Source organism: Schistosoma haematobium, chromosome 3 (genome assembly GCF_000699445.3).
Source record: "Schistosoma haematobium chromosome 3, whole genome shotgun sequence".
NCBI classification, from domain to species: Eukaryota; Metazoa; Platyhelminthes; class Trematoda; order Strigeidida; family Schistosomatidae; genus Schistosoma; species Schistosoma haematobium.
The window spans coordinates 42,102,950-42,130,295 of NC_067198.1; positions in this window are offsets into that span (position 1 = coordinate 42,102,950).

Genomic DNA, 27,346 nt, shown 5'->3' on the forward strand with positions numbered 1-27,346 from the left:
TAGCATTCGAGTGCTCAAGTTATACATGGTATATTAAGGATATAAGCTCTAGATATAACAGTAATGAATAAACATTTTTAAAAAAATAATTACTATCGTTGGGAACGCTTCCGAGAATTACGACGGAGTATCCAGAGACCTTAAAGGAGCTGAAGAGTTTCCATTCAATCAGAACGTGATGGAGATTTCCGGAATATCAATGTGGCATGCTACAATTAGATGGTAGCATAACTTACATCCTTATGGATTAGCTGAATTATAATGATGTTATAACAAACGCTAATATCTATAAATAGTCATGATTTTCTGTACATGTTCATCCTTAACCAGCAAACACTTTTCCAGTATTCTTCAGCTGAAATCACTCTATAATAAATGACACGCAAAATAATTGGGATTCGTTGGCCAGACAATATCAGCAACAACCTACTATGGGAGAGAACAAACCAGATCCCAGCGGAGAACGAAATCAACAAGAAGTGCTGGAAGTGGGTAGGACAAACATTAAGGAAATCACCCAACTGCGTCACAAGGCAAGCCCTCACATGGAATCGTCAACGTCAGAGGAGAAGAGGAAGACCAAAGAACACATTATGCCGTGAAATGGAGACATACATAAGAAGAATGAACAAAAACTGAATAGAACTAGAAAGGGAGGCTGAGGACAGAGTGGGTTGGGGAATGCTGGTTGGCAGCCTATGCTCCATTGGAAATAACAGGCGTGAGTAAGTAAGTAAGTAAGAAATGATTAAATCCCTGAGGCAATCGCCTACTTTATGACTGGAACAAGTATTCCGAATTATTTGGAAATATTTCTAAATTAATTCATAGTTGTTAAATATAAGTCATTTCTTACAGTGAACGATAACTCAGGTGGGGATAACCAATTCATCGTTGTATACAAAATTACAGAGTTCATTCATAAATTGTGAGAACCATACAATAAATACTTCATTTGTAAATCTTCCATCAATCGTCTAAAACTGCATCGTTCCTTCATTGCTATTATTCTTTGTTTACATTCACATTCTCTTCAATTTGGTCTTCTCAACCTTCTGATACCACGCATTCCAATTCTAATGGTGTTACATACTACTTAGGTTGATAGACATCAGTAGCATACACCACCACTATTATTTATTTGATTGGCAGATTTTCAAAGATCGTTTAATGTACCATCGATGTCTAATAGAATACAAGTGGAAAGCGGATGATTCTCATTTACACATTTAACATTTGACTACTTATTCATTCATATCAAATTAACATTGACATGACATAATCGTACATATTTCCTGATAAATGGTTCATACAACGCTAACATTTTTCATTATTAAGAAGTTTGAAATATCCTCTGAATTCCAAATTAAATGTGTACTATAAAATTCCCTGGCTTTCTGATAATTTTTATATTAGTTAGATACAATTTTCCGTGTGATTTGAAGCCAAATAAAGAACTAATGACAATTATAAAGAAATGGAGAGATTTCAACAGTTGAGATCATAAGTCAACTTAAGCTAGACTACCGTGGAAAACCTGGAAGCACTGAAAAGCTGTTTCGCCCTATTGTGGGACTCATCAGTAGTGCGCATTCACGATCCCGACTCGCGCGATCCCATCTCAGGACCTATCAATTTCGTGCCAGGCGCTTAACCAACAAGACCACTGAGCTGGCCGGCATCCAACAGTGTTAGTGTCTAACTTAATCTAATCCACAAAATTGAGCGACACATCCGTCATTGTCGTCAGTGAGGTACTATCTCACAACTGACCCAGTTGAACTCCACTGGTCACTGAACCTAGCTCGAGACTGGTAGATCCTGGGTTCAAATCCCGCGGGGCGAGGTCGTGGCTGTGCACTACTGAGGAGTCCCACAACAGAACGAAACGGCCATCCAGTGCTCCCAGGCTTTTCATGGTTGTCTGGCTTCAATTGACTCATGATCTCAACTGTTGAAATTACTATAATCTCCATAAAACCCCTTTGATACAAATGAAGAGATACAATGGAACGGCGCTCAAGTGACATTGAGAGTGTCCACCTAATAACTACAACCAAATGAGCGTTGTGAAACATTGTGGGCGATTAGAATTATGAAATTTCAGTTGATGGTTATGGTTAGGAATTAGATATTTAAGGTTTTCATCACGAACTGACAACAGCTATAATGCCAAGACTGAATTTATCCAAATGTATGTGTGAATTCCACGCCAAAATCCATAATGACTTGTTATCTAATACCTGATTGGTTCGTCCATAAATTATAGTCTTGCCGAATATCAGACTGTTCCTCTATTACTCATTCTAACTCGATACTCCAAAGATAAAATAATTAATTTTTCACCGTTCTCGACATTTCAACTATGAATACATAATTAGTTTGTACATGTCTATTAGTCGCCAAAATTATTCTCACTCAAATTATAAATATTCCGACGTTTCCTAAACTCTTTTCAAAGATACATTGTTACTAACCATCTCAAAATCTAGGCTATAAAATTGCATACTGACGCGTTTGTAAAACCTATCACCTAATCATAAATGTGTTTAGTTTTATAACGAAATGTAAAAAAAGTAATACGTTTCAGTGGATAGGTAGTTTTCACATGATTAATGAATGCTTACACCATTGGATCATTTATGATTGTAAGCGAAAAAAGGTTTGAGGTTAGATAATAGGAGTTGACCTAGAGTAATGAATTAAGGTTAGCCGCCAAAGGTTTTAGAACGTCATGGTCAATACGTAAGGCTTTTAGTCATGTCGAGGCTAAAACGTTTTTGACTTTGTATACAGTGTTCGTACGTCCTAAACTTCAGTACTACATACAAGCGGCCAGCCCCTGCTTAAAAAAAGACAGTGAGCTTCTGGAAAAGGTTCAGAGAACCGCGACTAAGCTGATTCCCGGAATAGCGAAGCTTCCGTATGAAGCTCGACTGGCCAAGCTGAGCCTTTTCCCGTTTTCATATCGCAGAACTAGAGGCGACTTGATCACAGTTTTCAAATTGCTTAGTGCCAAATTTGCATCTGGTATGCCCTCATTTTTCTTGTCTTCCAAAACAGAGAATTTACGAGGACACTCCAAAAGTGTTCACAAGCCAAGAACAAATTATTTGTCAGCTGACTATCGACTTTCCCATCGAATCATCAACGAGTGGAACTCATTACCTCAGCACGTGGTTGAGGCTCCATCTGTCGACCCTTTCAAAAGAAAGTTGGATCAACTGAGGGGCCACCATTGCCAGGACTAACACAGGCCATCGGGCCTCCTGTCCTTTCCAAACTGAAACTGATCAGTCACTGTACTGAATTTTGTTCACTAACTGAAAATATGGTATCTTAATTTTGATTGATACGTCAGTATACGATACTTCTATTGAAATATCTCTAGTACAATATAGTAATAATTGATTAATTAATCTTAGTTGAAGTTACCATGCATGAATAAAGCGGCATTTTAAAAATGAACGAACACTGTTCATGGACAAACAGAAAACAAACGAATTCATTCTATTTCAAGATTCGAATGAGCTTCAAGTATCCTAAAGTTACTAACTAAATAAATACCTCTTTACATGCTTTAATTGTAACTTAAGTAATGTAGCTTTGTGCTGTGTTGTTATTTAATCTAGTGCTCTACATTTAGTCTCACAGAAACTTTTATTATGTAGTTTTGAGGGTATATCAATAACTTAGTGAACATATCAAATACACACCATAAATTTAATGTCTCCATAGATATTCTACATTCGAAAAACAATTGATTTATAAGGACCTACACATTTCCTGTATATTTACGATTAATTTTCAGTGTCCGATATCTTTACCGTAGAAGATGATATAACACATTTACTATGTAACTAAACTATGTATTGTTCGAAGCGAACATCTGAAAATTGGTTGATAAATTTACGTGATTAGAATTCCATTAAAATCATGAACTGATCTAAGGTAGAACATTAATGAAAACTTGGAAACATTAAAAAAAAACGTTTAGTACTGCTCAGTAGTTAGACATTAACACCGTTGGATGTCGGCTCAATGTTTGCGTGCAAGGTCGAAAGTCCTAGGTTGAACTCTCACATGCGGGATTGTGAGTGAACTCTACTAGGACGAAACAACCATCCAGTTCTTACAGGTTTTCAATAATGTCATAATTTGAATTGGTTCATGATTTCCATGAAATTTTAACTACTTCTAATGAAAATAATTAATATTCATTTATTCCAGACGATAACAGTTATGTAATTCTGAAGGTTCAATAACTGTCTAAATTACTTGTCTTAATGAGATGGATGTACAAATAAATTAAGTAAATAAAATTAAACTGTGATGAAGGGTATTTATTTTGCTAAATAATATTATTAGAACAAGTCTTTGTTTTAGTGCTTTGTTAGTTATCATCATATGAGAATATAGCTTACTTTGTTTTTTCTCTACTCAAATTTTCATCTACCCAGTATACACTTGTTTTTGTTCTCTGACTTATAATGTGAGCATAATACATTATTGAACTAATCAGGTGTTATTCTCAACGTGTCTTCTTAATGAGATTTATATGAATTGGGTTTTAAATTACAACCAGCTGATGAGTCCCAAATAAGACGAAACGCGCTTCCTGGATTCCACAACTAACCACTATCCATCTTTGCTTAAAAAGCTTGTGACTTGAGGGTATATCGAGGCAATCCGCACGGGATCCACATATGTTAACATGAGACTGATCAATTGAAGTCCTAAATAACAATGGTAGGATATAAGTAAAACAACACCAAGTGAATTTTAAAAAAATTGCTCATTTCACTTAATTCCTAATAAATTCTACAGTTGAATCTAAATTACAGAATATCAAGTTATATGGATCAGTATTACTAGAAATGAACTTCTAGTGAACGTTTTGCAGTATGACAAAGTAAATCTGTATTTAAAACCGTAAACAGTGATATTCTAACCGATTCAATGTAAACGAACTGTAGTTAATTTAATTTCGGCCGTTGTTAACAAATTAATTTTAATGGTTGAGATCACAAGTCATTTGAAACTAGATCACCATGGAAGACCTGGAAGCACCGAAAGGCTGTTTCGTGCTATTGTGGGACTCATCAGTAGTGCGCATCCACGAACCCGACTCGCGAGATTTTCAACCCAGGACGCCTAGCCTCTAGACCACTAAGCTGACCGGCATCCAACGGTATTAATATATAACTTCAAATAATTCACGAAATTGAGTGACACATTCGCCATTGTCTTCAGTGAGTTACTATCTCACAACAGACCCGGTTGAACTTCACTGGTCGCTGCTTCTAGCTAGTACTCCAGGAAATACCTATTGAAGCCAGTCACTAGTGAGCATATGTTGATTGGTATCAGAAGGGGTTTTTTGGATATTATAATAATTTTAATGGTTGAGATCATGAGTCAATTGAAGCTAGATCACCATGGAAAACCTGGAAGCACTAGACTGGCCGTTTTATCCTGTTGTGGGACTCCCCAGTATTACGCATCCACGATCCTGCCTCTCGAGATTCGAACCCAGGACCTATTTTATTTAGTCAATAAAATCTGAAGGTGAGATTATAATTTATGAAAGAACCGATCAGGTATAGGATAACAATTCATGAATTTTGGCGTGAAATTCACTCATCCATTTGGATTATTTGAGTTTTGACATTATAGCTATTGTCAGTTCGTGATGAAAACCTTAAATATCTAATTCCTAACCATAACCATCAACTGAAATTTCATAATTCTAATCGCCCACAATGTTTCACAACGCTCATTTGTTTGTAGTTATTAGGTGGACACTCTCAATGTCGTTGAAAGGTCGTTCATAAATTATAGTCTCATCACACTATATTTTATACATGCACTGCATTAGATTCATTGAAGCTGGCTATTTGATTCTAATGATTGATTTATACTTTGGGGAGCTGATAAAAAGTTTCTTAAATGAATACTTCTTGTTTACTCAATATTAAAATAAGGTGAGAAATGTTCAACACTTCGAAATTCGAACTTGTAGTGACCTACTTTTATCAAGAGAACGCGATTGGTTTAATGGAAACAATCATTATTATAACCAATTGTACTAGTGATTGTTTTACTGCGCTTGTTTGTTTAACTGTACTAAAGATATCCAATATTCTTCCGTTGACTTTGACCTTGTACGCTCGCACGTTCGCTCATTGATTCCACTTGTATTTCCTTTGGCACGATCTTGGTATACTTTCGATACCACAAGATCTCCAACGATTGAATCTGGTTAAAATCTCCTTTCGCCTTCTGATTTTTCCGTACGCTCTCGTCTTGTAGTGGTGATCATAGTCAAACGCGACTCGACACCACACCATAAACTTAAAATGCCTGTGAAACATATTTAAAATCTATCTATGAAGTCCAACTGAATTTACAATTTATGTTATGGGTTATGACGTAATATCTGTAATACATATTCTTGGTAATATGTACATAAAATACTTTACTACTAGTATAGATTGTTAATAATTTGTAGTTGACTTTATAGACTGACTTTATTTAAGCTAACGTCATAAAAATGTTATTCATAGAAAACAATGATTGAATAACACCATAGAACTGACAGGAAGTTTTGTATTTTACAAACCTATATGACCAGACAGTTCACATGTTATTGTGATCCTAGATGGAAAATAAGAAATATAACATAATGTTAATAATAAGAAGGTCTATCATGAATGAGTTTGTTATGAGTTTGGACTAAGTTATCGCTCACATAATCTAGTCATGATTCAGTTTAACAAAACGAAACACAATCTAAAAGAGTATGTAAGCTTAGAAATTAATGCTTACCAAAAACGTGGTTTACCTGGTAAACAAGGAGTATTGGATGGATATTTTATGTTACGAAGGATTTAAAATTGTACACTTCAGGTATCTTATTAGGTTTAGTACTTGTGATAATAACATTATGTTCAAAATTGACTGAGATTACAATTATTAACTACTAGATTCTAAATAAATGGACTAAGGCTATCGACTCACGCAAAGACCTTTAGGTACTGGATCTAATCTCACTTCTATCCACTTCTTTAAAGTGAATAAATTACGCAAAATCTCCCTTAAACTACATTATTTAATGATAGTGAATAGACAATGAGTAATAAAAACACACATCACTAATCCAGCATTAATTTTTCATCAGTAAATGTAAAATTATTGGCCGAATCAAGAAAATAGTTGTTTCTGGATGGATTATCACTGATTACTAACAAAAATCTTACTTAGTTATGTCTGTTACTCCCAATGGAGAATAGGCTGCCAACCAGCATTCTCCAACCCACTCTGTCCTCAGCCTCCCTTTCTAGTTCTATCCAATTGTTGTTCATTTTTCTCATGTCTGTCTCCATTTCACGGCATAATGTGTTCTTTGATCTTCCTCTCCTCCTTTGACGTTGAGGATTCCATGTGAGGGCCTGCCTTGTGATTCATTTGGTTGCTTTCCTCAATGTGTGTCCTACCCACTTCCAGCACTTCTTCCTCATTTCCTTATCCGCTGGAATCTGATTTGTTCTCTCCCACAGTAGGTTGTTGTTGATCGTGTTTGGTCAACGGATCCGATGTATTTTGCGTAGACAACTGTTAATAAACACTTCTGGATAATGGATTTCATAGTTCTCCAGGTTTCTGCCACATACAGTAGAACTATGTTAACATATGTATTGAAAATTCTAACTTTGGTGTTGTTTGACAAACAGTTGTTTTGATTTCCAGATGTTCTTCAATTGTAGATATGCTGCTCTTGTTTTGCTTATCCACGCCTTCACATCTGCATCAGATTCACCGTGTTCATCAATGATCTAGAGTAAATTAAGATTAAATGAATGAATACCGAAAGACTTTGAATTTCACATATTGCCAAACTCTGAATATTGAACGTCTATTGATGAGATTAATTGAATAGTCTATCAATGACTTGCATAGTTCTTAATCTTTTGTTAATTATTACACTTTTTTCCTCGATGTCATCGAGCAATATCCACTACATGTAAAAAACACAACAATCCTATTGAAATATCGGCTTTTTTTTTGTAACAATATCGGTAATCATTTTTCGCATGGTAATGATCCGTTTTTAATGGTAAGAACATCTTTGTTATATATTTGTATTCTTGCTTTTTTTTCAGTGATCAAAGCTTATTTGACATATTAGTTTCTCAGCATAAAATTAAATTGTAACCGAAGTATCATGTGAAGTTGAGCAAAAAGAAACATAAAGTATCTTATAGAATTGTCATTGTCCCGAATTAAATCTCTTCAATAATATGTAACTTTATACTTAAGGTACTCACATGTTAAGTTGAATATGATTTTATTCATGTACAATTGTTAACTTCATTAAATTCACAAGCAATGTATGATCATTATTTCATTATGTATTGTATATTTACATTATGTAGTAAATGGTTGCTTACTCTCACCCTTTCTCTTTCTCCTGGTGATCGACTGGATCATGAAGACGTCAACGTCTGAAGGGAAGCGCGGGATACAATGGACATCTAAGATGCAGTTGGACGATCTAGACTTCGCAGATGATCTGGCCCTTCTATCCCAAACGCAACAAAAAATGCAGGAGAAGACGAACAGTGTGGCAGCAGCCTCAGCAGCAGTAGGTCTCAATATACACAAAGGGAAAAGCAGGATTCTCCGACACAACACAGAATGCACCAATCCAATCACAATTGACGGAGAAGATTTGGAAGATGTAAAAACCTTTACGTATTTGGGCAGCATCATTGATGAACAGGGTGGATCTGATGCAGATGTGAAGGCGCGGATCGGCAAAGCAAGAGCAGCATATTTACAACTGAGGAACATCTGGAACTCAAAGCAACTGTCAACCAACACCAAGGTCAGGATTTTCAATACAAATGTCAAGACAGTTCTACTGTATGTGGCAGAAACCTGGAGAACTACGAAAGCCATCATCCAGAAAATACAGGTGTTTATTAACAATTGTCTACGCAAAATACTTCAGATCCATTGGCCGGACACTATTAGCAACAACGAACTGTGGGAGAGAACAAACCAGATCCCAGTGGAGGAAGAAATCAGGAAGAAGTGCTGGGAGTGGATAGGACACACATTGAGGAAAGCACCCAACTGCGTCACAAGACAAGCCCTCACATGGAATCCTCAACGTCAAAGGAGGAGAGGAAGAACAAAGAACACATTATGCCGTGAAATGGAGACAGACATGAGAAAAATGAACAACAATTGGATAGAACTAGAAAGGGAGGCTGAGGACAGAGTGGGTTGGAGAATGCTGGTAAGCGGCGTATGCTCTATTGGGAGTAACAGCGTAAGTAAGTAAGTAAGTAAGTAAGTAAGTAAGTAAGTAAGTAAGTAAGTAAGTAAGTAAGTAAGTGGTAGTGAGTGGGAGTAAGTGAGTGAGTGAGTGGTGAGTGGTGAGTGAGTGAGTGAGTGAGTGAGTGGGTAGGTGAGTGAGTGGTGGTGAGTGAGTGAGTGAGTGGGTGAGTGAGTGAGTGAGTGAGTGAGTGAGTGAGTGAGTGAGTGGTGAGTGGGTGAGTGAGTGAGGTGAGGTGAGTGAGTGAGTGAGTGAGTGAGTGAGTGAGTGAGGTGAGTGGTGAGTGAGTGAGGTGAGTGAGTGAGTGGGTGAGTGAGTGAGTGAGTGAGTGAGTGGGTGAGTGGTGAGTGAGTGAGTGAGTGAGTGAGTGAGTGAGTGAGTGGTGGGTGAGTGAGGTGAGTGAGTGGGTGAGTGAGGTGAGTGGTGAGTGTGAGTGAGTGAGTGAGTGGAGGTGAGTGAGGTGGGTGAGTGAGTGAGTGGTGAGGTGAGTGGTGAGTGAGTGGTGGTGGGTGAGTGAGTGAGTGAGTGAGGTGAGTGAGTGAGTGAGTGAGTGTGGGTGGTGAGTGGGTGAGTGAGTGGTGAGTGAGTGAGTGAGTGAGTGAGGTGGGGTGGGTGAGTGGGTGAGTGAGTGAGTGAGTGAGTGAGTGAGTGAGTGAGTGAGGTGAGTGGTGAGTGGAGTGAGTGAGTGAGTGAGTGAGTGGTAGTGAGTGAGTGAGTGGTGAGTGAGTGAGTGAGTGAGGTGAGTGAGTGAGTGAGTGAGTGAGTGAGTGGTGAGTGAGGTGAGTGAGTGAGTGAGTGAGTGAGTGAGTGAGTGAGTGAGTGAGTGGGTGAGTGGGTGGTGTGGGTGAGTGAGTGAGTGGAGTGAGTGAGTGAGGTGAGTGAGTGGTGAGTGAGTGAGTGAGTGAGTGAGTGAGGTGAGTGAGTGAGTGGGTGAGTGAGTGAGGTGGTGAGTGAGTGGTGAGTGGAGGTGAGTGGTGAGTGAGTGAGTGAGTGAGTGAGTGAGTGAGTGGTGAGTGAGTGAGTGTGAGTGAGGTGAGTGGTGGGTGAGTGAGTGAGTAGGTGAGTGAGTGAGTGAGTGGTGAGTGAGTGAGTGGGTGAGTGAGTGAGTGAGTGAGTGAGTGAGTGAGTGAGGTGAGTGAGTGAGTGAGTGGTGAGTGAGTGAGTGAGTGGTGAGTGAGTGAGTGGGTGGGTGAGTGAGTGAGGTGGGTGAGTGAGTGGTGGGTGAGGTGAGTGGTGAGTGAGTGAGTGGGTGGTGAGTGAGTGAGTGAGTGAGTGAGTGAGTGAGTGTGGGTGAGTGAGTGAGTGAGTGAGTGAGTGGTGAGTGAGTGAGTGAGTGAGTGAGTGAGTGGTGAGTGAGTGAGTGAGTGAGTGAGTGAGGTGGTGAGTGAGTGAGGTGGGTGGGTGAGGTGAGTGAGTGGGTGAGTGAGTGAGTGAGTGAGTGGGTGAGTGGGTGAGTGAGTGAGGTGGTGAGTGAGTGAGTGAGTGAGTGAGTGAGTGAGGTGAGTGAGTGAGTGGGTGAGTGAGTGGGTGAGTGAGGTGGGTGAGTGAGTGAGTGAGTGGTGAGTGAGTGAGTGGGTGGGTGAGTGAGTGAGTGAGTGAGTGAGAGTGAAGGTGAGTGAGGTGAGTGAGTGAGTGAGTGAGTGAGTGGTGAGTGAGTGAGTGAGTGGTGGGTGGTGAGTGAGTGAGTGAGTGTGGGTGAGTGAGGTGAGTGGGTGAGTGGGTGGGTGAGTGTGAGTGAGGTGAGTGGTGAGTGAGGTGAGTGAGTGGAGTGTGGTGAGTGAGTGAGTGAGTGAGTGAGTGAGTGAGTGAGGTGAGTGAGTGAGTGGTAGGTGAGTGAGTGAGTGAGTGAGTGAGTAGTGAGTGAGGTGAGTGGTGGGGTAGTGAGTGAGTGAGTAAGTAGTGAGTGGGTGGTGAGTGGTGGTGAGTAGTGAGTAGTGAGTAAGTAAGTGAGTGAGTAGTAGTGAGTGGAGTAAGAGTAGTAAGTAGTAAGTAGTAAGTAAGTAAGTAAGTAAGTAAGTAAATAAGTAAGTAAGTATGTAAATGGTTAATTTGGATAACACTCAATTAGATCAAGTATTCGTATGACTAATAAAGTTTCTATGATTTAATCAGTATTATTAACAATGAATTCATTCACACGATTATTTAGGTTAGATTCTTAGACTTTCAGTTAGAGCGTAAAGAACCTAGAGAAGTGGTCTCAAGTACTTTTCATTAGTTATACCCATCACTGTTATGATAACATCAGAAAGACATATGACCACAATATACCACTTTTTACCGAATTTAATATGTATATGAATAAGATAAGGAAAGATGGATGCTGGTTAGCAGTGGAATGAGATAGTTTTGATATGTAGCTGAGTGATGATCATCTGCTTTATTGTTTACAATTTAGAAACAGTAAACAGATAAATAATCACTTGAAAGATACCTTCCAACAAAGGACTGAACACAATTACTACCATATTCTTAGTTTAATTCATGAGTCGATGTAGGGTAGACCACCATTGAAAATCCGGAAGCACTGAACGGTCATTTTGTCCTAGTACGGGACTCCTCATCAGTGCGCATCCACGATCCAGCTCAAGGGGCTCGAATCTAGGACCTTCGATTTCATTCGCAAATGCTTGACCTCTAGACCACTGAACTGACATTCAACAATGTTAATATCTAACTTCAGTCGATCTTGTGCAACCGTTCACATCCATTATCTAAGATGGGTAACTATCTCCATCCTAAAAGATTGAACTCCACTAGTCACGAAAATCCCAACTGCTTGTTACATACACATTAAAATATATGTACAAACTAATTTGGTGATATTTTTTCCAGTTTTGATGAAATGAGTTCAAATGATTGTATCACTAGGAAATAGATTCTATAATCCATAGACAAAATATTTGACATGAAATAATATGAATTTTCAGAAGGAAATTGATTCATCAAAGATGAAAATTCAAGTACCGATTCAACTCAATGATGCATCAATTCTCATTTCATTATTATTCTATGAAAGTATATACATAGATCATAACTAGGCATGTGAGAAACCCATTTTACAAACAAGAATTTATTCAAACAAAAACAAATAGTGAAAATTACTTCTACTCTGTCAATTAGTTAAGTGAAAACATCTCAAATGTTCTTACAAAGAATGACTGTAATTCAACAGCAGTACTGTGGTGTGTGCTACTGATGTCGATAGATATAAGTTGTATGTATCATTAATCGAAAGTGAAATGCCTTGCAACAGAAGATTATGAAGATCAAAGAAAAGAGAATGAGAACAGTAAATAATTATTACAGAAACAAAGGAACAGTGGTCTGAGACAATTGATTGATATTTTCAAAGGGAACTGTCAAGTTTGAAACAATCGATTGACATTTTGCAAATAAAGTATTTACTGTATGGTTCTTAGATTTTACTAAGATGTTCTGTCAATTTGTATTCATGTACAATTCTATTGTTTCCACTTGTGTTCTCGTTCACTACAGTACAAATATAATAAACTAACCAAGTAACAATCATTCAAAAAACATTAATCTAGAATACACTTGGATGGTCCAATGTGTTTCAAAATAAATATATAAATTTTAAATCTAACTATTAAGTAAACTAAATTAAAACAATTAGTCGTCGCTATGATAATATAGTCCTATTATTTTAACGTTTGACACTTCATTCGTTTTTCTTATTTGAATCTTCCCATTGATGTTTAGAACTGGAATAGATCAGTCTCTTATTGGCATATCTGCAGCCTATGCAGATTGCCTCGATATTGTCTTAAGTTACAAGTATTATAAGCAGAGATGGATGGGTGTTAGCAATGGAATCCAGGACGCACGTTTCGTCTCACATTCGCTCACGATGTTAATTTCAATTATCTATAAACTAGGTGCCTTGATTATAAGTGGTTTAAAAACAATTTGTTTTCATTCATTGTCTAGTTACTAACATTTTTAACTTCATCCCCTTCTTTATTTAATTACTAATCAATATTAACTGTTATGTTATGTTATATATATAAGTTGTTTCCTTTCCTTGTTTCCAATGTTCTTCCGAATTAAACTCTATTCGTTACACTTGAAAATCATATTACTTAGGTCAATTTGGACTGTTTATAGCTGATAAGAAGCCTTGAAATCCAAAGAATCCATTGTATTCTACAAGTCTTGTTCTTGTCGCTATATCAAGAGACTCGGATATATGTGTCATTAGAAAACTATTTCTAATTTTTTTTAAAAATTAAGACGAAATAGTTATTATAGTTAGTCATGACTTGTTTTCTTTGTGAAGTTACATTGATGATAACAATGATATTGAAAATAATAGAACACTTATTGAAAATATATGATCAGTTAAATTGTTTTCATTATTTCCTGGAGTTCTAGTGAGAAGCAGTGATCAGTGGAGTTCAAACAGGTCTGTTGTGAGATATTAACTCACTCATGACAATGGTGGACGGTGGCGCAATTTCGTGGATAGGTTGAATTTAGATATTAGCGCCGTTAGATGCCGGCTGTGTTCTAGTGGTTAAGCGCTCGCGTGCGAGACTGATAGGTCCAGGGTTGGAATCTCGCGAGTCGAGATCGTGGATGCGCACTACTGATGAGTCCCACAATAGGACGAAACAGCCTTTCAGTGCTTTCAGGTTTTTCATGATGGTCTGGGTAATGTTCTGAGATACGTTTGGAAAGTGATCGCTTTGTGCGGCCAATGTAACCCACCCCACATCAGCGAATAAGTTTATAGATGCACAGAGATGTGGTCCAAAGAAGAAGTTTATCCTTAGCACATCCATGATTGGTGGGAGAGTTTGAGAAGGCCATATGGAGCTTAGCTAAATGGGTTTGATTTAAGGATTTTGAAATCTGTTTATTTAAGAGCTCAACTGTTGTATTTCTTTTAAATTCGATAATCATAAAAAGAGTTTTCTTCTGAACTGTTGGTGCCTCTTCAGGATTTTGTCTAAGTGTTAAGTTCCTATCGACGAATGTAGGTGGATAACTATTTCTGATGAGTGCCTGTCAAAGTTGAAGTAGTTCGTCATCTGTTGTGTCATCAAGACACATTTTCCTAATCACTGAGGATAAAGAATGAATTAAGTCCATTTTTCTACTCAATGGGACACAGCTATGGATATTCGTATACCGTCCATTCCATTTCTGTATATAGATCCCTGTAAAGAACCATCTGACGTTCTTTTCAACCGAACATCAAGAAAATGAAATTCCTCATTCGCCTCTGCCTCCAAATTAAATTGAAGTGAATGATGACAATTACTGAAACGATTCAAAATTTCATTGAGGTTCCTATCTTCTTTACAAATAATGAAAGTATTATACATATATCTCTTATATAAATGATATCTCTCAATTATTGATCGAAGTACCATATTCTCTAAATTGGCCGTGAAATAATCAGCCAAGAGAGGATTGAATTCTTATTCAATGAGACAATGGATTATTCTAATTATCTGAACGATTGATGTTTAAAATAGAAAGTAATAATTGAATGATAAAAGCACACGTTGTAATCACTAATGCATATTAAAATATATTAAAGCTAAGACAGTAAAAATTATTGTAAATAATTAATAAATAAGTATTAGCATCTCTGTGCTAATGTGGTATGGCAACTCGAACTGATGTACGTACGTACTATGTTGTTACAGACTGACTGACCGACTGAAATTAGTAAATAACTGAAAACTGTGGAAAAACTATAAAAGAATGATAGAAAGACTTCGATTTCATAATTCTAATTTTGATAGTAGTACATGCCTATGGTTAGTATGATGAGTTTAAAAAGTTTGTTTATATGTTTAAAAAGTAGTTGGACTGTAAACGTTACAAGTCCCAATCCAGTCTATTGAACTATTAAAGAGTGCTACATTAGAACGAAACGCTTGTCCAACGCTTTCAAGTTTTCAATAGTGGTCTAACATGGATCAGTTCATGATTTCAATCAAACCTAACAATCTGTACAACTATCAGAATGGGTTTTGTGGAGAGTTTTAGAAATTTCACAGGTTGAAATCATGAGTCAGTTGACGCTAGACCACCACTGAAAACCTGGAAGCACTGGACGGCCGTTTCGTCCTAGTATGGGACTCCTCAGCAGTGCGCATCCACGATCCTGCACCACGCGAGATTTGAAGCCAGGACCTATCAGTCTCATGCCAGGCGCTTAACAAACTAGACGAAACGGCCGTCCAGTGCTTCTAGGTTCTCCATGGTGGTCTAGTTTCAATTGACTCATGATTTCAATCAAAAACTTAACAATCCCTAAACTGATAATTTCCTTTTTTTAATACAATAATCTACTTTTAATTTATAAATCAATAGTACTTATAGTAGGCTAACACTAATCTTATTATCAGTATAGGGGTTGTGGAGATTGTTAAGTTTTTGATTGAGATCATGAATCAATTGATGTTAGACCACCGTTAGAAGCCGTACAGTGCTTCCAGGTTTCCAACGGTGGTCTAACATCAATTGATTCATGATCTCAATCAAAAACTAATCTTATTATTTATTAATAATCTTTATTCAGACAAACTCATACATCTTATGAAATTATACATTAATTACTCATATTTATCATGACCTCTTAATGAAGATAAACTAATACATTGATAAAACTAACAATAGTTCAAGTATATACAGGATATGATTAGATAAATTTCTACACATATACATTACATAGATACATAGCAACAAATAATACAATAGATCGATAACAGTCAATGTCACCTATGAGTTAATGTGTTCATAAGAATTCATCTTGGATCAAATATACTCAAATGCATTGTTTTAATTAGTCTTTTTATTTAATTAATATTATCACATGATATGTAAATCATCTGATAGTAACAAGTATCATATTGTTCATTAATCAACAATGAATTCAATAAATGTTAGAAATGGTAAATATCTTACTAAATATACTACTAACAGTAGACTTTTCAAGAAAGAATTATAACTTACTGATGAATTGTAAATGTTGTTTGATTCTTTTTTTTCTTCTTAATACTGGAAAGTGATTAAATTCACTTGGTATTGCCTTACTTAAATCTTCCCGATTGATATTTAAGATTACAATTGATCAGTCTCTTATTGATATATATATATATTATAATCAGAAGGGATTTGACTCATGATTTCATCCTGTGAAATTTCAAAAAATCTCCACAAATCCCTTCTGATAATAATCATCTCCTCACTAGTGACTGACTTCAAAAAGTATTCCTGGAGTTGTAATGAGAAGCCGTTACCAGTGTAGTTCAACCAGGTCTGTTGTGAGATAGGAACTCACTGAAGACAATGGTGTACGGTGGCGCAACTTCGTGGATTGGTTGAAATTAGACATTAACACCATTGGATGCCGGCTCAGTGATCAAATGGTTCAGTGCTCGCGCGCGAAACCAGTAGATCCTGAGTTCGAATCCCGCTGGGTGCGGGATCGTGGATGCGCACTGCTGAGAAGTCCCGTGCTAGGACGAAACGGCCGTCCAGTGCTTCCGGGTTCTCCATGGCTGTCTAGCTTCAATTGACTCATGATTTCATTCTGTATATATATATATATATATATATATATATATATATATATATATATATATATATATATATATATATATATATATATATATATATATATATATATATATATATATATATACCAGAGTGAATTCAACTTTGAGATGCAAGTACATTCAGCTGACGAGTCTCAAATAGGACGAAACACGCGTCCTAGATTACACTGTTAACCACTATCTGTTTTTGGTTGGAAAATGATTAGTTGAAAGTATTCCATACTTAAGATACATAATTTTGGCTACTGAAGATAATAAATATGACAATTGAAAATATCAAGTCTAGGAAAAGAGTTCAGTTCATTAAACTTTTCATGTGTATAGTGAAATCTGATTCAAATTACTGTCTAAGAAAATCCTATTAATTTGACAAGTTAAATTCATGAACTAAAATTGTATTTATTTCATAAATATTATCAGTATGAGGATTTGTGGAGATTGTATTAATTTTAATAGTTGAATTCATGAATCAATGTAAGCTAAATCACCATTGAAAATCTGGAAGCACTGAACGGCTGTTTCGTCCTAGTATTAATGTCTAACTACAATCGATCCATAATTTTGTGCAACTCTTCATCCATTATCTAAGATAGATAACTATCTTCATCCTACAAGATTGGACTCCACTAGTCACGATAATCCCAACTGCTTGATACATACACATTAATATAATATATTTGACGCAGTGATTTCATTGCAATATCCTCTCGTTTCGCCAAAGGAAAGACGAGAGGGAAGGCATAATGACTATACTGGCCTTTCCGCTTATATTTTGGATTAGACTATAATTTATGGACGACCGTTGAGCGACTCCAAAGTGACCTTGAGAACATCCACCAACCTATTAGGGTTTAAACAGGGTTATAAATTAGTATGAGAAATCAGAATCGGGATTCAGAATCAGAAGTTAGGGTTTTCATTACGAACTGATGTTAGCTATAGTGTCAAAATGATTTTTAACTGAATGTATAAATGAATTTCACGCCAAAATCCAAGAAGTTATCTTAAATCTGATTGATTTGTCCGAAAGTTTCAGTCTCTTCAAATTTTTTGCTAATTGTTTTTGTGATATGTTGTAATTTTCTATGGAAGCACGCGAGTACATCACATAGTTAAGATACATAATTAGTTAGTTAAAATGAATCTGGCACGGCGAGCATGAACCACCGCAAGAACGACTGCTTTAAAGGGGGGACGAGTGTGGTGTGTGCTACTTATATTGACATAAGTAGTATGTGATGTTAGTCGCGAACATGATGTCTGGCAGCAAAGAGACAAGATGATCGAATAGTAAAGAATGGAAACAGAATGCAATTTGTATGAAAATGCAAGAACAACTTAGTCTGAGTCGTTGTGAGACAGTTGATGGACATTTTGCAAATTACGTATTTACTATTCGATTGTTAGATTTTATTAACAAGTCCTGTAATGTTGTGTTAAATGAATTCGGCTGTCCTCACCTGTGTTCACTTTCACTACAAAATGATCAAAATCCTACCATATCAATTTCTAGTTTAGATAATAGTATTATTAAAATGTTCTGCATATGTAGACCATTTATTGTGATTGGTTGATTCCATTACTAAATGCAAGTGCTCCCAGTGTGTTTATTGAGTTACCCCCACACTTTTTCTCATGTATTTTTCTCTTTCAGATACTCCCATAAACAACTTTCCTTCCTCTACCGGACCAGATACTAATCTATTAAGACGAATATTACACTGTAAAATGGAAATTTACAGCAATATTTGGATAGTTAGTCTATCATACGTTTGAGCAAATCGTCAACATATCATAATATTTTAATTGAGAGATTCCCGTGAAATATTTTGAGAAAAATTAGAACTTTTTATTTATTAACATTAATTTATTTAACTCTAGTATTTTGTTTACTGCACCTGTTAGTCTTTGTGGAGATCATAGACCCTAGCCAGCATTCTCCATCCATCACTGTTCTGGACAATCCTTTCCAGATTTTTCCAGTTGCTATTCATCCCAAGTACTTCTGATTATCGGCTCTGACCCTCATCTTCATTTGTTTGTTTGCTTCTGTGTATTCAACTTGTGCGTTGTCATTCTCTGCTCTTGTTTGGCTGTTGTCAATTGCTCTCTTCTTGTTCTTCCTTTCTTCGATCTTGTCCAGAGTTTCTATAGAGATTCACTTCTAATGATGGTGTTTCTTTAGGCCCAGAACCTCTTGAAACGTTGAAGTTAATGCTTCCTTGATGCCTTTCCAGTTGTCCTCCATAGTAGTTTCTTCTCCCTTCAGTAGATTTTGTAAGGCTTGGAACCTGTTGTTGAGAGCTATCTTGAATTCGTTGAGTTTGTTAGTATCCCGAAGGAAAGCTGTATTGAACCTTGTAGTGCTGTTTGTCCACTTGTCCAGTTCTTTTTTAGCTTCAGTTTTAAATTGGCTACAACTAGGTGGTGATCTGAAGCTATTTCAGCTCCTCTCCTGGTTCTCACATCTTCCATTGTCCTTCGGAACTTTTTATTGATGCAATTATGATCTATTTGGTTCTCTGTAGTGTGGTCCGGTGAGATCCATGTAGCTTTGTTTGTACGTTTGTGTGGAAATATTGTGCCTCCTATGACCAATTTGTTGAATGCACACAGATTTGCGAATCTCTCCCGATTTTCGTTTCTCTCTCCCAGTCAATCCATATCGTCCCATGATATCTTCATATCCGGTGTTGTCTATTCCGACTTTGGCATTTAGATCTCCCATCAGAATGGTGAGGTCGTTTCTTGGGCACTTCTCTATGATTGACTGCAGCCTCTCAAAAAATTGGTCTTTACTGTCGTCGTTGCTATTATTGGTGGGTATATAACATTAGATAACATTCATTCTAATCTTCTCCTTCTTTGTTTTGAATGATGCTTTGATGATTCTAGATCCGTGAGATTCCCATCCTACCAGTGCATTTCGTGCTACTTTGGACAGCATTAGAGCGACTTCCTGAGTGTGTGGAACATTTTCCTCTTCGTGACCGGAGTATAGCAGCATCTCTCCCGTATTTAGCCTTCGTTGTCCAACTTGGGTCCAATGGGTTTCGCTTATTTCCAGTACTTCCAAGTTGTATCTCCTCATTTCCGTTGCTGTTTGTCTGGTATTCCCGGTCTTCCACATTGTCCGGACGTTCCAGTACGTATAAAATTTTTTGCTCTGGTTGTTAGAAGGGATATCGGCCTCATGACTTTCGAAGGAACTCGACTTTCACCATGAGGTGTCATAATTCTTCTGAATGAATATCTTTTAACTCAGAGGGGAGAGTTTAAATGATTTTTCTGGTTAGTGGTTCCGGTAAGATTGTTACCTACGGGGTGAAGTTGCTGACCCTATGTTCAACCGTCCTACTCTATTCGCGATTGAGACCGACAGCAACCCTACTGTATGACAGTAATGATAATAATAATAATAAAAATAATTTTAGGTTTATAACTTTAGAGTTTAATGGAGAAGTTATACAAAACAATCATCCACACTAATAATCTATTCTTAAGAATTCTGTTTTATTCTCTGGCACATTAAATATTTCTCATTAATTACTTACTTATGCCTGTTACTCCCAATGCTGCATAAGCGGCTCACCATCATTCTCCATCCAATCCTGTCCTGGCCAATCCTTTAAAAATCTTAACAGTTGTCATTCGTCCTTCTCATATACACTTCTATTTCCCGACATAATGTGTTGTTTGACCTTCCTCTTTTCCGTTTCCATTCACGATTCCAAGTTAGGGCTTTCCTCGTGATGCAGTTTGATGATTCCCACAATGTATGACCTATCCACATCCAACGTCTTATCCTAGTTTCCTCTTAATACAACAGCTGGTATGTTCTCTCCCACAGATGGCTGTTGCTGATGGTATCCGGTCAATGTTTGTTGAGTATCTTGCGTAGACAACTATTTATAAATATTTGCACCTTCTTGATGATGGTTGTTGTAGTTCTTCAAGTTTCAGCTCCATACAGTAGAACTGCCTTGACGTTCTTATTGAAGATTCTCACTTTGATATTAGTTGACAGTTGTTTTGAGTTCAATATGTTCTTCAACTGTAGGAATGCGACCCTTGCTTTGCCAATCCTTGCCTTCACACCTGCATCTTATCCTCTATGTTCATCGATGATACTTCCCAGGTACATGAAGGATTCTACATCTTCCAGAGTTTCACCATCAAGTGTGATCGGACTGAAATATTTCTCCTATTTTTAAAATGTCATTTGTAAAATTTGTAATTTCATCATATTTCACCATAATTATTATTGTAAATGTATAGAATATACTTGAATAGCTGTTACGTTTCTAACAACTCACTAAATCACAGTTGATGGTTACGTTTTTTGTTGTTTAGACTTCAGTTACACCTAGTATTAAGTTTCTGAGATTTATTTTTTTTAAAAATATAATTACAATGATTGTCTTTATTGGCATGAAATGTTATAGATGGAATACTTTTTCTAATTAGTCTTTGTAAAACCTTATGGAACAAACATTGGCCCCTGTTTAGTTTTATTATCTCATTGTAGTTATGCCAAAATGTTTCAAATTACTAGAGATTTTTATTCTAAAGACCAAATATACAAATATACATTTATGTATATGTCAGTTGTTAGTATAAAAAAAAATCAGAAATTTGTAGATTAGTGACCTTTGTTGATGTTATAATTTAAGGGATTATCGGTATAGGGGTTGTGGAGATTATTAAGTTTTTGATTGAGGTAGATGGTCGCGCAATTTCGTGGATTAATTGATTTTAGACACTAACACCATTGGATACCGGCTCAGTGGTTCAGTAGGTTATACGTTCGCGGGCGAGTTTGAAGACCCTGTGTTGGAATCCAGCGAGCGGGATCGTGGATGCGCACTACTGAGGAGTCCCACAATAGGATGAAACGGCCATTCAGTACTTTCAGGTTTCCAACGGTGGTCTAACATCAATCGGTTCATGATCTCAATCAAAATGATCTAAGGGATGTTTGAGTGAATGAACGTGGTTTACTTATCAAAACGTATACATAGAAAGTTTGTCGATGTACGAAATGTAATGATACGATCTAGTCGATAGATGGTTGGTTACAAAATAGACTATTCATGTAAGCTAACAATGAATTAAGATTAGAAAACAAGATAGCTTTTTAGTAGTACAAGTTTTCTTACATAGAACTTTATCGTCAGAAGAATAACATGCAATTGGTTTCCTTCATGAACTCAAAGAAAGCAAGCGCGACAATGTTTAAAACAATTTATTTGTAAAGAGATATTTGTGGAGATTGAGGGGACTTCATAGGTTAAACAACGAACTGATCTTAGCTAAACCACCTGAGTTCGATGCCCGAATTCAAGGCAGTGGATTTGTACTGTCAAGCAGTCCCAAATGATATTTTAGAAATAGGAGAAATATTTCAGTCCGATCACACTTGATGGTGAAACTCTGGAAGATGTAGAATCCTTCATGTACCTGGGAAGTATCATCGATGAACATAGAGGATAAGATGCAGGTGTGAAGGCAAGGATTGGCAAAGCAAGGGTCGCATTCCTACAGTTGAAGAACATATTGAACTCAAAACAACTGTCAACTAATATCAAAGTGAGAATCTTCAATAAGAACGTCAAGGCAGTTCTACTGTATGGAGCTGAAACTTGAAGAACTACAACAACCATCATCAAGAAGGTGCAAATATTTATAAATAGTTGTCTACGCAAGATACTCAACAAACATTGACCGGATACCATCAGCAACAGCCATCTGTGGGAGAGAACATACCAGCTGTTGTATTAAGAGGAAACTAGGATAAGACGTTGGATGTGGATAGGTCATACATTGTGGGAATCATCAAACTGCATCACGAGGAAAGCCCTAACTTGGAATCGTGAATGGAAACGGAAAAGAGGAAGGTCAAACAACACATTATGTCGGGAAATAGAAGTGGATATGAGAAGGATGAATAAAAACTGGAAAGAGCTGAAAAGGATTTCTCAGGATAGGGTTGGATGGAGATTGGTGGTGGGTGGCCTATGCTCTTCCACGAGGAATAACAGTCGTAAGTAAGTAAGTAATTAGTGTAGGTGGATGACTTTGATATTCCAAGTAGGTATTATACGTGTAACACCCTCATTTTTCTAATGTCAATTCTTTATTCGATTTTAAATTGTCTTTAAATCTAAGGAGTTTTTGGATCTTTTATGCTAATGTCTGTGACTAATGCATTAGTAAATCTTCTACAATGGGTATAATTGAATGCAAATGAGTTGTTTTATGATATTTGTGCTGTATTTCTGATCAATAGTTACTTCATTATAATATATATTCATACAATCGCTCGATGAGAAATGGACCTGTCTTCTAAAATCTATTCAGTGGTGATTTCATTGATTGTACTCTGAACAAAATGACCAGTAGATCGTTTTTACCATTCTCTATAGTAATTTCATGTGTCGACTGAGTTTTCGTAACGCTGGAGATGTGGAACATATGTATGTTGGTGTATAAGGGAAAGTTAACTCGTTGGATTATATATGATATATAATACATTTTAAACAACTAGAGTTATTAATAATTGCAAACATGCTTTTGAGTATAGTTTCAGAGGAATAATTTTGTAGATCACCAACGTAGATGATCTATGTCGAAACGATTGGAGGCCTACTCGAGTTAGACGTGAATAGTGTGACGAACCAACTAACGTCGAAGTCACACCTCGTGGTCAGCACCTTACGTGGACTACCCCCATTGACGTAACAAGGTACTATAGATGCTTTGAAGACTGTACAACACAAAGGACGTTATTACAGAAATATATTAGTTAAAGTAGATACAAGCCAAAGTAAGACCACTGCCGCGTGGGCCAGTCCATGACATACAATTAACTAATGCGCGTCGGTTGTACATGACCTTGGCAGGGAGCGACGATCTGTTCGACATTCAGTGATCCAACTGCCGGATGATTTGGCTGGGGCTCAGTGACATTTCACTGGCCCTACAATACTCCCCACCAGATTCAGCGGCCGTTTGAATCGGTACCAAACATGTTGGGAGCAGTCGCGCGCCGGAGAGTGCCAAACGAATATTATAAATTCTCCAGGTATTGCTTATCTGTAAAACAAATGGAAAGGAGGCGGCAGAAACTGGTCGGGAAACAGCGAGTCATAATATGTTAGTAGGTCGTTGCTTAAACGTAAATTGATTAACCATAGAAATAATGAAAAGAACAAAACGTTTTATTGTTCTATCAAGTCGCGCTGAAATATATAGCCTTGACAAGTAATTCAGTTCCTCCGATGACAAACGTTAAGTCTGCCGCAAGAGTAATGATGCTATAGCGATAGTAGGATAAGTGTATTATCAATCGATATCCATATTTGTACTGTCATTAGTTTAAAGTTGTAAGTCGGGCAGTGTCGTTGACAGCCATTAATTAGTGTCGAATTCTAGTTATATCTATATCTAACAGACTAACCGTAAGTACAGAAGTATAACAGTGAAGAGTGGTCGTTATTTCGTTGTGCGAAGCTATTGACCAACTTGTAGTCACAGTTTGAAAAGTCGATGACTGCTGTTACAGTCAGTAAGGGTTGAAGGCTACAAATCCACAGCAAAGGTGGCACGATGAAGTCTCTAAAAGATGATAAACGGTGAATGCTGCGTGTTTGTTCGGTTAGTGAACAGAAAAATATCGAAAAGAACATAAGAAACCAAGAGTGTCACTCTGGACTCATGTCAATGATACCCGTGAAAAACGCTGTCAGTGTTGGGATAGAGGCGACAATATCGTTTTCAGTTTGCAGGAGATTCGCTCGACTGCATAAACTGATGATTCGCGCGAATGATATTGTCGTCAGACCACCAATTGAACTGGACAGGTTGTAAATCGTCGAGTAGTTGAACAGCCGATTGATGTACCGGAATCATCTGTTAAATAACAGCCACGAGGAAACAATACTTCATAAAATGAAGTACGACATCGAAGTAGAACAACTACAATAGTTCAGATGTGTTACAATGTCAAGTCTAAATAACATCGTTCTTACGTATATTGACAGTTGCACTGAACGTTCGCTTAGGTATGATTAGCGTAACAGTTGGATGTGTGAATAAAAACATATACGAAACTATGGTTGGGTTCGTGGAGAATTTTCGAGGACGTTTAGATATTTTCCAAACCCGTATCGCATGTAAATAAACCGAAAATAGAATTAAAATGACTGTCGTGTAATAAGGAAATCGAGCCATGATTTACCGTGTGAATTATTAGCAAATACAAGGGGTATAATAAACATTAATTAAAATGGTAACCACCAATGTAACTAAGGTTTAGAGGGTCCAGGTAACGTGGCCATTTCGTAAAAGGATGATACAAAGAGCTTATTACCTAGCGTTAAGTGACATATTAAGTACGACAACATGTGTACTTGGGACATGGACTAAGCGTGCTCGTGTACATGCAATATGTTTTACCACAGTATGTCGACTAACGAGTCATAAATGTACATGATTTCGACTAAAACTTGACGGCAGTGACAGAATATATGACTAGTTTACGTGAAAGCAACTACGAAATGTTATCACGCATCATAAATATAGTACGAAATAATCTAATGAAATTATGAAACTCGCCTGGGTTACCCTTGCCTTTAAGTAATGAAGTAGGCAGTAGTTTGAATCTGGATTATGTACGAGGTACTGTTGATTAAATTTTTCGATTAACACAGCGTTGTAGACGTGAATTTCTAGCATTCGTATCCTCTGTTTGGCCATGGAACTCAGCAATTGGAAATTAGGCAGGCAGTGGTAAAAAAAGCAGAACATTCTAGTGGATAGTGGTTAAGCAGAAAGATGAATTTATAGTCGATAGTTAATCTTGTCTTATTTATACCAGTGGATAAGGTACAAAGAGATATGCGTTCGTGTTGCCTTGTGGCTATACTCACGAGTGGTTGATATTTTAACAGACATATTACACAGGAGCATTTACATGCTGCTAATGCTTGTTAAAGAACCACGATAGCCGATTATAATCGTAGTTGATTGGTTAGTTCTGTCGATTGAACTAAGTATCTAAGTTTAAATACTAATCAACATTGACATGAAGCAACGAAAGTTCACAGTAACAGATTAACATAGGCGATGATAAAAATGAAAAAGAATAAGTATAGAATGCAAAAATAAAGATCATAGTGATAGACTGCGTTATTCGAAGTCTTGCTCACCAGTGTAGATCACCAACGTAGATGATCTATGTCGAAACGATTGGAGGCCTACTCGAGTTAGACGTGAATAGTGTGACGAACCAACTAACGTCGAAGTCACACCTCGTGGTCAGCACCTTACGTGGACTACCCCCATTGACGTAACAAGGTACTATAGATGCTTTGAAGACTGTACAACACAAAGGACGTTATTACAGAAATATATTAGTTAAAGTAGATACAAGCCAAAGTAAGACCACTGCCGCATGGGCCAGTCCATGACATACAATTAACTAATGCGCGTCGGTTGTACATGACCTTGGCAGGGAGCGACGATCTGTTCGACATTCAGTGATCCAACTGCCGGATGATTTGGCTGGGGCTCAGTGACATTTCACTGGCCCTACAATTTCATTACTAATGAAGTTAAAACGTGAAATGTTTATTGAATTTCAGACACTTTTCCAAATGATTAAAGAAAGCTCTAGTACTTGAAAATACTGATATGTTTTAAATTTAATCCCAAATTCATGTGTCAATCGACTAATCGTCATAAAAAGAAACTGTCACCCTTCCTGATTAACCACTTTTCATGAAACTAAACTGAGAAATTAGTAAATAGTATGTTAGTGATACTGGAAACTTTATTTAAAGGTTATATTTTTGATCTTCCATACTATGGATTAAAACATTCTTCAGGCTTGTCCAGTTTGTGACATTACAATACGTAAAATGTTTAATAATAGATTGACAGTCATATGTAGTAATAAATATAATGTACATTCATATCAGAACAAACATTTCATCAAAGCTTTATAATCTTTCAGATGATACTTACTAGTTCAATTAAAGAATGTATTAGATGTCGACCGAGGAAATCATATCCAGTGAAATGTTCGTTTTCTCAAAGAATATTTAGAAAAATATTAGTAAACTTATGTACTGATGACCTTCAGAGACTCTTAAATGATTACGAATTGTAAATTCAATTTTCAGCTAGTCAGAAGGTAGCTGATATGGATAAATAATATATTGTATACAATTTTGAAATAGTCTGCGAATTCACGATACGATTTACGGATGAAAATTGGGTTAGTATCAAAAATGAGATTAGTCTCACCCAATTGCCCGCTACCTCAAATCTGATTAACTCATCAGCACTTTTAAAAAGAAATTTATAATTGGCATATTACATCATCAGAACAACGTGATCAGAA